The sequence below is a fragment of the Lactuca serriola genome, chromosome 8 (assembly GCF_051521515.1).
Source record: "Lactuca serriola cultivar US96UC23 chromosome 8, Lser_US96UC23_V15, whole genome shotgun sequence".
Classification (NCBI taxonomy): Eukaryota; Viridiplantae; Streptophyta; class Magnoliopsida; order Asterales; family Asteraceae; genus Lactuca; species Lactuca serriola.
The window spans coordinates 151,990,401-152,001,333 of record NC_136415.1 but is presented as its reverse complement, the minus strand read 5'-3'; the positions used below and the strand labels follow the sequence as shown (position 1 = coordinate 152,001,333).

Sequence of the window (10,933 nt, the reverse complement as noted above, 5' to 3'; positions counted from 1 at the left end):
TTATCACTCTGAAACGTTACATGCTAGTTCTATTATCGTAGTCGTACACTTAGAATCCTGAACACATAAGGTTTCTAGATCCGGTCAGCAACAGACCATAGATCCGAACAAATAATAGCATATATGGCAAACATATAGCATTTAGCACGTAAAAGCATTTTAGGCATCTTTCCTAAAATAAACTACTGCTCGTGTCTAAAATATGGTAGACACTCTTCTTACGATGATAGCTTAGAATTCAAAGTTTAAGTCTAGAAATCCTACGAGTTCCTAGTTCGCTTAACTAATGCTCTAATACCAACTGTGACATCCCCAATTTCACGGCCAGAAAAGACCAATTTCATTTATTCTTCTATAATAAAATTAAAGTAATCTTTAAAGAAAAGTGTTGCGAAATTTTTTCCCAAAACAAAATATGATAAAAATTTATCAAAGCATTTCTTAAAGAAATGTATTTTCATTATATTACAAAAATCGGGATGTCAACATTGATACAGATCATAAGCATAAACAAAACATCATAAGCCATAAGACAAACGACCTTGAATACAATATAGGCCTTTACAACATTCCATATATTTTCTACTCGCCTATAAATCCATAATCCCTCGTTAGATCATCCAACTATGCTTTTCCAACTACCAGTAATACAAGAAACTAAGTGGATCAGGCCGGGAGAACTTGGTGAGCATATAAGGTTTTCAGTCCACAGTAAATAAGTTTATTAATCTCATCAAACCAAACAAACCCGATTACCTATTCCCGTTATCCTCACTTTACGTCCCTAAAGCATCTAATAGAAGGGACCTAGCCTAAGGATCGTCATCGAGGTGGACTCTACTGTCAAGAGGAATCCTCGGCCATAAATTTTCTTAAGGCAACCATGACGGGTATGGAGTACACCAGTGAACACATTGTTCACTAACACCTATAGTTTGCAGGCCTGCTAGCGTTCCACTGGATTGTCTAGAAAAGTTCGTGGTCGTCATCTATACTCCACTAGATGACTAGAACATCGTCAACGTCGAGGAATCTCATCATTTTATTTCATCACACATAAAATGTTTCATCTACACATGTTTTCCCCCAACATATTTGTAGATAAAAATACATATACAACTCAGATCTGAAAAACGAAGTTTAAAACTTTCATACAACATAGATCTCAAATAAACAAACATTTAATATACACATAGCACGTAATTTATATAAAATACTTCGTAGCTAGGTGTAAGATGAAAGTGACTACACACTCACTTAATAAGGTGGTGATTTAGACAACACTTCGCTTCTTAAAATAATATTCTTTTATAAAACTAGGATCTGCACGTGCAGGGTTTCAAACCAAAAAACTCTTTTTCTCGGCGACTTCGGGTGCTCCGGGGCTTTCTTCTAGTGCTAGGGAGGTACCCTTGACTTTGGGGGGTTTAAAGAAGTTAGAGAGAGTGTAGAGAGTAAAAGAAAGAGACAATTTGCAAAGAAATCCGGCTGGCTTCGGTCTCTATTTATAGGGAGAGCTGGACTCGGCTGCGCAGGGCGTTCTTCGGACGGAGGGAACGCATTCCGGGTGCACAGTGCATTCCTGTAAACACAGAGCATTCTAAAGGGGCGCATATCCGAAGCTGGCTGGGGCGACATGGCCTTCTCCTAACTGGGTATGCGAACGCGAGGCATAGGGCTCCATTGCACGGGGCGTTCCTTCGGATAAGCTTCAGAATGTGTGCCCCGAACTTCAAAAATTCATAACTTTCGCAAACGTGCTCTGTTTCCTCTATTCTTTATATCCACGCGTAGTGAGACCATACTCTACAACTTTCGTTTAGACTTCGTTGGCTAATTTTGACTTTATTATTAAAGTTATATTTTTAACAGGCCAGGACAGGAAAAGTCTGTTAAAAATTCATAACTTCTTCATACGACGTCCGTTTTGTGTGTCTTTTTACCGTTGAACTACTATTGAAGAGATCTTCAATTCCCGTTTAGGTTGTGTCGGATAAAAATCGCTCGATCTATAATTCGAATTCTGGGCTGCACACAGTTATGCCAAATCTTAGAAAATTCGTAACTTCTTCATACGAAGTCAAATTTGGACGTTCTTTTTTTGCACGTTCTCGATTTAACGTATACTACAACTTTCATTTAGATCCCTAAGGATAAAAAACACTTTATCGTAAATTCACTTTTCACGTCACACAACGTCGTGCCAGTTCTGTCGCGAAGCTTCGACATGCCATAACTTTTTCATTATAACTTGGATTTCAGCGTTCTTTATATCTCTGGAATCCTTGTCACGACCACTATAACTTTCTTCAGAGGATTTATCTAACATTTTATTTTTGACGCTTATTTTCATTCGTAATTTATTATATCATCATAATTAAGTATAAATCACATAAATTCACATAATACTCAAATAATTCATCTTTATTACTTCAAAATGAGTTATAATGGTTGAACTAGACTATTACATCATCATACTACTGCTTAGCCTAGAAACACGAGCGTTACATAATATGAGGGTACCATGTATGCCCTGTGTAGCCAAGCTGTAGGCCCCGTGGTCTCGCATCCATGGCCTAGAAGACTGCATGTCGCCCATCCGAAACGCAACACGTTCCCCTCATATGCCAAGCGTACTCTCGTACACCCTACGCACTAAAGAACATCGAACGTACCTGCTTGTAACGCTCATTTCTGGTATCAATTACTTTTCACGATTTTAGGGTTTTAGACTGGAAATCAACAAGTTGGGGAGCTCCAACTCGTCGAGTAGAGATCATTTTAGATGCGGGATTTAGGATCTACTCGACGAGTTTGAAGGCCTAACTTGACGAGTAGACGCTAGAAAGAGAAAACCTAATTTTCAAGGGCTTGTACCCTATTCAAGGAACTTATGGCCTATTTGTGGCCTCTCTCATCGTCCTTACTGTCTAGAGAGAATCCCTAGCCATGACTTAGTGCTCTCTTGAGTGTGTGTGTGTGTGTGAGCTTTGGAGAGTGAATCTTGTGTTCTTTGGATGGAAACTAGAAGTTTGAAGGGATTAAAGTGAGGAGGAAGCTTTAGATCTGGCATCTACCTTGTGTTAGCATCCATTTGGATGTAAAAAGTCTCTACCTTGACCTCTTGTTTCTTAGATCTCCTCCCATGGGATTTTAGTGCATTTAAACCCATTTTGGGATCCACTTTCAGAGTTGAGCATGATTTGAAGTTGTGACTTCAGATCTGGACACCTTAAGCCTCCTTGAGCCTAAAGTTTCAAGCTTTATCAAGCTCTGGCCTTTATCCATGCGATAAACCCCTTCGTGAGCTTAATTTTGAGTGTTTTAGCCTCTTAAGGCTTTGCATGCACTTAAAGTTGGCAATTTTATATGGTAACTAAACCCTAGGGGACTGGATTTGTAGTTTGGAGCTTTAAATTCAACTGGAAAGGACTGAACATGAAAATGGATGAAGGGACTCGACGACTTCCATAAACAACTCGACGAGTTGGGTAAGGTTTACCCGTTTTCGAGATTCTGAGTGATCTCGATGGGTTGATTAGAGTTTTTGGTCTACTCATGTTTTCGGTGTCCTGGACACTAAGGAACTCGACGAGTTACCCAAGTAACTCGACGAGTTGACTTAAGATTTCAGTTTTATGAACTCTGAAGGAACTCGACGAGTTGCTAGATGCACTCAATGAGTTGGGGTCAACATGGACTATTGACCTTGACTGTTGACTTGGACTTTGACCAGGGTTGACCAAGTTTGCCCTTGAGGGTATTTTCGGTATTTCGGGATTTTGACAAGTTAATCACATGATGGTTGTAGACATTTAAGCTGGAGCTGCAAGTTGGAATTTATCTTATCAGCTCGACATTTCTAGTGAGGTCAGTCTTCTCACAAAACCAATGGGTCCAAGGCACCAAGGCCGGCCAATTTCATGATATATGGATTGTTAGTTGATTATATAATATGTCGGTATGACATTTATATGGAAGACCCTGGAGGGTGGCGGGGTTTCCCGTCGTGGTATATTAAGACCATGAGGAGGTTCCTATGGGATTTGGCATAAGTCCTTAGAGGGTTTCCATGGCTTCCTAGTATGTTTACATGTTTAGCTCGTATGTTATTTCTATGGTTAGTGTAGACCATGTGGAGGTTCCCACAACAGTTAGCCAAGACCATGTGGGGTTCCAGTAGTGGCTAGAAAAGACCATGTGGGGGGTTCCCATGGCAGATAGTTAAGACCACATGGGGTTTTCCAGTGGCCTTTGGTGTAAGGCCTCGGATGGTTTCCCTGGCATCCTTATATGTTCGTATGCATGGCTTATATATTATGTGTAGCTTATAGAGCTAATATGGATTATGTGATTATGTGGATTGTGTGGGGGTATGCTCTGGGGAACTCACTAAGCATTAGCTTATAGTTTGTTGTTGGTTTCAGGTACTTTAGAGCCTAAGGGCAAGGGCCTAGCTTGATGACGGGATGTGCACTCTCTCTGACGATTTTATTTTAGGACACTCTGATATATTGAATAAAATATTTGATGTTATGAATTTTGAAAATAATTGTTATTAAATTTTCATATTTATGGGAATGTTTTGGTGATATAAAAATGAAAAATTTATTTGGAAAATTTGGGATGTTACACTGCGAGGGTACGACCAACGTAGTCCGAGGCTGAGGCCTATATAAAGGATGTGAGGCTCACTCCCAAAACTCACACCTTCACCCTTATCTCTCTCTAACCTCTCTCTAAACCTCCCCAAGCTTCTAGTAACTTATAAATGCTAGAGGAAATCCCCGAAGTACCAAAAGGCTCCGAGAAAAAAGGGCTTTTCGGCTTAGAAGTTCTGCCCCCGCAAAGCCCGGTTCCTAGCCAAACCTCCCGATAAGTGAGTTATGCTTACCCTACTATAAGAATAGCTTTGGTTTAAATTTATTATTGCTATTATGAACTTATAAACATTATATATTATAAAATATAAAATATAAATGTTATTATAATATCTTTTAACTACTCGTGGTACGGGGAATCTGGTGTGAAGGGCCGCATATGGTTGTTGGATTTCAAAAGTGCTATAATGCCATAATAGTCCTACCCTCTTGTGTTTTATGCCTGGCCCATGTCTGTACATAGTGGTTGAAGAGTACTGTTTAACACTTATATAATATCTCTAAATATTAGACTAAAATCTAGTGGCAATAGTACTAGTGTAACATCCCAAAATTCAAGCCCAAAAATTTCATTCTTGAATTAACAATTCCATAAAAATTTTTACCAAAATATTGTCAAATAAAAACACGTCACAAAATCATATTGTTGTATCCCAAACCATAACGTCAAAAATAATAAAAATCAGAGTACAGTCCCAAAAACTCCTTGCGGAAAACCATGTATGTGTGTGTGATGCACTGCTACACCGCCGGCTCATTCTCCTTCGACGAAGAGGTACCTGAAACCAAAACGAAAACTGTAAGCACAAAGCTTAGTGAGTTCCCCCATCATACCACATACCATACAATATCGTCGGTATCTTTCAACCGGTAACCTTCATCGGTATCTTTCAACCGGTAACCTTCATCGGTATCTTTCAACTGGTAACCATCATCGGTATCTTTCAACCTGTAATCAACATTGATATCTTTCAACTGGTATCCGTCATCGCTATCTTTCAACCGGTAACTGGGGACTATTTCACCCCTACCACTAGCATACAATCAACAAATATAAACATACAGTCAGGCATATCCGGGTACTGACCTACCCTTGGGTCCTAAGGACCACTGTTAGGGAAACTAATCCCTACTATACACATAACATATCATCAATATAAATCTCATAACCAACACGTAACCAGACCAAGATAATTATCACAAAGACCATTATCTTCTAAATATCCCTTTTTGGTGGGCCGACATTGTGGCCTTAGACCCACCCTTACTGGAAGGTAACTCACCTCAATGTCGTGCAGTGTTTGAATTATCCTTGGCGCACAAGTTGACTCCCTACGACTCCTTGATCCCTACACGACAACCTTCAAGTCAACACACAACACGTGCAACCCTAAACAGGGTTAGTTCAAATCCAGTCAAAGTCAACTTCAAGTTGACCCGACTCGCCGAGTTGGGCCGTCAACTTATCGAGTCCTTAACCTTTTACTCATCCTTATACATGACTCGACTTGTCGAGTTTGGCATCGAGTCGACGAGTTCCTCTCCGATATGAACATCGTATGAAACTCATCCGACTCGCCGAGTTGTATGAACACTCGTCGAGTCCACCTTCATCTGATGAACAAGTCTTGTCCTCAACTCGCTGAGTTGTATGAACAACTCGTCGAGTTCATCTTCATCCTTAAGAAGATTGCCTTGGACTCGCCGATTTTGTTCTAGTACTCGTCGAGTCCCATGAACTCCAGATCTAAAATCATGTCCAATGCATTGGGTAACTCTTTCTGTCCGGTTACAACCCTTCTAACAATCAACTGGGTTCCTTTGACCCTCAACAGATATGGGACTCAAAGCCTCGGACTCGTTGAGTCTAGGAACAGACTTGCCGAGTCGGTCACGTCCACACTCTAAATCCTCGATTTTTAATGTACAACCTTTGATCAAAAGATAGATCCAAGCTTCTACAATTGATCAAGCACGTAAAGTTACAAACTTTACGTGCTTGCATGGGACTTTAAGCTCAAAAAGGCATAAAACAAGCTCTTAAGATGCATGGGACCTTTCATGGGTGCAAAAGCAACCCAAATCTGCCTAGTGACCCCTTTAATGACGTGATTCAGAAGCTTTAACCCCCAACCATGTTTGGAAACATGGTTGGCCACCAAAAATGGCTTATAAAAGCCCTAAATCTCCCCAAAGGGGGATCTAACAAATGAGTGAGCAAGGTTACACCTTTTTACCTTCAATGAACTATAGAAGTTGCAAAAACTTGGGTTCCCTTGGTCTCTACTTGCTTCCTCAAGCTTTTCTCCTTCCTTCTTAAGACCACAAGCAGTAAAATCCACCAACAAGGCTTAGATTGCTTCAATAACAACTAGGGTTTCAATGAGAGGTGTTCTGGGAGCATAAGGGATGTTGTGGTCGACATGACATTGCTTAAATAAGGTGCAAACCCTTGGATTAGGGTTTTTGTCTAGACAGGATCTACTCGTCGAGTCTGGGACCCGACTCATTGAGTCCACGGCTTAAACCCCGCGGTCCATCCTGCTTCTACTCGGCGAGTTGGTCCTTCAACTCGCCAAGTATAAGGCCAAAATGAAAAATACTTAGATGAAGATAAAAAGTAATACGTACCAAGATCCAGGTGCTACAAATCTCCCCCACTTATTTTAGACTTCGTTCTCGAAGTCTGCTGCTCGTTCCTGAAACATCTCTGGGTAGTGCTCTATCATCTCGTCCACCGGCTCCCAAGTCCATTCCGAGCCCTTTCGGTGATACCATTGCACCTTCACGAGTTCCACTCTCTTATTCCTCAGATCCTTCGACTTCCGGTCAAGGATCGCCACATGTCGCTCAATGTAGTTCAGGCTGCCATCAACCTGGATGTCCTCCAAGGGCACCACTGCCTAGTCATCCACCAAGCACTTTCGCAGCTGGGAAACATGGAAAGTGTTGTGCATCTGACTAAGTTCAGATGGTAGATCCAGCCTATATGCCACCTTGCCCACCCGGGCTATAACCCTAAATGGTCCAATGTACCTGGGTCCCAACTTGCCCCATTTCCTGAATCGGATAACGCCCTTCCATGGCGACACCTTCAGGAGAACCATATCCCCGACCTGGAACTCCAGGTCTGATCGGCGCTTGTCGGCTTTACTTTTTTGCCGACTCTGAGCAGTCTGAAGCCTACTCCAGACCTGATAGATCCTCTCTGTTGTCTTGAGCACTACTTCGGTGCTCCTCATTATCCTCTGGCTAACCTCGCTGATATGTGCATAATTAGAAATACGTTTAGTATAGATTTTTATTCATTTTTAGCTAATTATGTGCATAATATGGACAAAAGGTACTTAATAATGTCTAAATTGTGTTTTCAGTCCAGAAGACATGCTTGGAAGCAAAAAGGAATAAGGAGAAGCAATTAGAAACCAAAGAATGAAGAAAAAGAAGATATATGGAGCTACTCGGCGAGTCCACGAAGCTACTCGGCGAGTTCCTTAGAATGTTCCCGAAGAAAAGTCAAGAGTCCTTGATAAACGCGTATTTTCCACATCAACTCGGCGAGTTGACCCTGTTTTGTGATAAGTACAAATATTGAGCCATATTCCGAATTGGGGACTTTTCTGGCTTTTTGGGAGACACACCTGCGATTGAAGAACCCTTTGGAGACCTTAAGAACCCTAATCTTTAATCTTTTGAAGACTCAAGGCGAATTAGGTTATATTTTCCACTTAATCTTAGGATTGAATCATGACTAGCTTAGTTAAATTCACTTTTAAGCTTGTTTCCACTGTAATCATGAGCTAAATTTGTGTTGTTTTTGTTTAGGAAAAACCAAGTTACTCCTATGGTTTGATTATTACTTTTATTGATTGTTTATTGGTGATTTTATTAAATTAAGTTTGTTAAAGAACCTTATGCATTAACCATAACTATTTTCTGTTAATTGGAAGACAATTAAACTGCATGAACATCTCTTAGTTGTTAACCTCATATGTTTATGTGAACACTTCATCATATGTATAGGATTAGTGAATATGAAACTAGGATTAATTAGAGAATGGGTAAATTAATGTGTGAGCTTGTTTGAGAAACCAACAAAGAAGAGGTTAGTTGAATCACCAACTTGATTAACCAATTACAAATCTTATTTAATCCAAACAAATGAACTAGGGAATTAATTAGTTTAAACAATTGGCCACTGATTGAATTGATTAATTGTCTAAGGGTTGGTAACAGTGAACACGAATCAAACCACTATAGTTGGTAACCAATAGCAATTAATTTATCATTTTATTATACAAATAACCATAGGAGTGAATTGGTTGGACCTAAACAGAAACTTTCTCTCAAATTTGGTGAATTTTTACTTGTTTTTAGTTGTTTAGTTGGTCACTTGTTAGGTGGTGTGTTTAAGTTTCTAGTCTTGTAAAACTAGAGAAAAACCCTTACTTTCATTATTTGTTAGTTACTATTAGATAAATTTAGTAATTAGTTTAAATTGTCATTCCCTAAGTTCGATACCTTACTTACTAAAACTATACCCCAATAGACAGGTTCACTGCCTTTTGCGTGATTAATTTACATTTTATAAGTAGGATTAAAACTAGTTCGTTATACACATATCAAGTTTTTGGCGCCGTTGCCGGGGAACAGTTCAAAAATTAAGTCTAATTCCTAATTTTATCGATCCTTTGTGTGAGTTTTTCTAGCACAAAGTTAATTTTTTTTAGTAATTCAGTAAATAGGTTAGGTTTTAGAATTTATTACTTTTTAGAAGTTTTTATTTAGTTTTAATTATTTTTTGAGTTTAGACAGGCTACTTGCCGAGTGCACTCGACCCTACTCGGCGAGTACCCTGATGTTTGACTTTTTACGTTCAGTTTCATTTTTTTGTTCTTTTTACGTGTTTTTCTTGTTTATTTGCAGGATTTTCATGACCAGAGGATCCAACACTCCGCTGGTACCCCCTTTTGAAGATCCATAATCCGCGTTGAGAAAGAACAGAGGCAAAGATGTTGAAAGCTCGAATACACCTAAGAAGTCGCCTTTGTCTAACTTGACAACTGTTTTTGGGAAGAAGAAGAGTAGCAAATCAGGAGCATCTAGCGCCTCTTTAGCAAGCGAAGACCCGATACAAGAAGACACCAAGTACAAAACCGAAGAAGAAGAAGAACCTACATATGGGCATGAATCCGATTCCGTTGACGATTTAGCTATTACCATGGCTAACATCGATGAAATTCCCATGGGGGAATGGAAGAAGAGGATACGCGATGACACTGGGATGGGACTTGTGCAACCCGCAATTCCCGCAACTGCTACTTTTGAGCTTAAGGGTCACATCCTTCCTCAACTTAAGGAGATCCCCTTCACCGACAAAGACCACAAAGATGCTTACAAACACTTGGATAAAGCTAATGATGTAGCTGATTTTTTCAATGTTCCAAACGTGCCTCGGGAAACTTAGCTACTTCGCATGCTTCCAGTTACATTAAAGGGTGCTACAAAGGATTGGCTCAAGTCACTCCCCCCGGATCCATCACTACATGGGCCCAGATGAAAGAAGAGTTCATTGATCAATTCTACCCACCATCCAAGATATCTAAGCTAAAGAAAGCCATAGCTAACTTTGAACAACAAGCTGGAGAGTCACTTTATGAAGTTTGAGAGAGGTACAAGAGCCTACTAAGGAATTGTCCACATCATGACCTTAATAGTCAACAAGAAGTCTCCATCTTTTATGATGGAGTAAATGTTACAACAAGGCAATTACTTGACTCGCAAGGTCCACTCACGAAGAAGGCACCTACGGTGATAAAGTAACTAATTGAAGAATTCTCTAAGCACTCTAGAGAATACCACAATACTAGAAATGATGTGACAAGGGGGTCCGCCTATGCAGCTTCAGAAGATTTGTTAGCAGTCATGGCTATGTTGAAAAACATGGATAGGCGGATGGACAAAATGGATCAAACGATACATGATATTCAGGTGGGTTGTGAGAACTGCAATGGGCCTCATCTTACTAGAGAATTTGACTTGGATGAAATGGCAATAAGAAGGTGCAAGTGTGCTACTCAAGTGGTGACCGATATGATGAAGATTGGCAAAAACCAAAGAAAGAGTGGCTCCCTTATGATGAGTACAAGAAAGCTAAGGAGGAGAAGTATAAACAAAAAGGAAGAGGTTTTTACCAAAAGGAGGAACCGGCACAAGAAAGAAAACCAAGTTTGGAGGAGATGCTTACCAAGTTTGTAGCTGTTTAGAAAAGA

The 10,933-nt window shown here is 40.0% G+C and overlaps 1 non-coding gene across 1 annotated transcript; it reads right to left on the bottom strand.

The window, feature by feature from the left end:
* Positions 1-10,265: 10,265 nt before the first annotated feature.
* LOC145071684 (small nucleolar RNA R71) lies at positions 10,266-10,372 on the bottom strand. The gene has a single exon (XR_013690692.1). It is a non-coding gene; the product is annotated as a small nucleolar RNA R71 (small nucleolar RNA).
* Between the last annotated feature and the right edge of the window lie 561 nt (positions 10,373-10,933).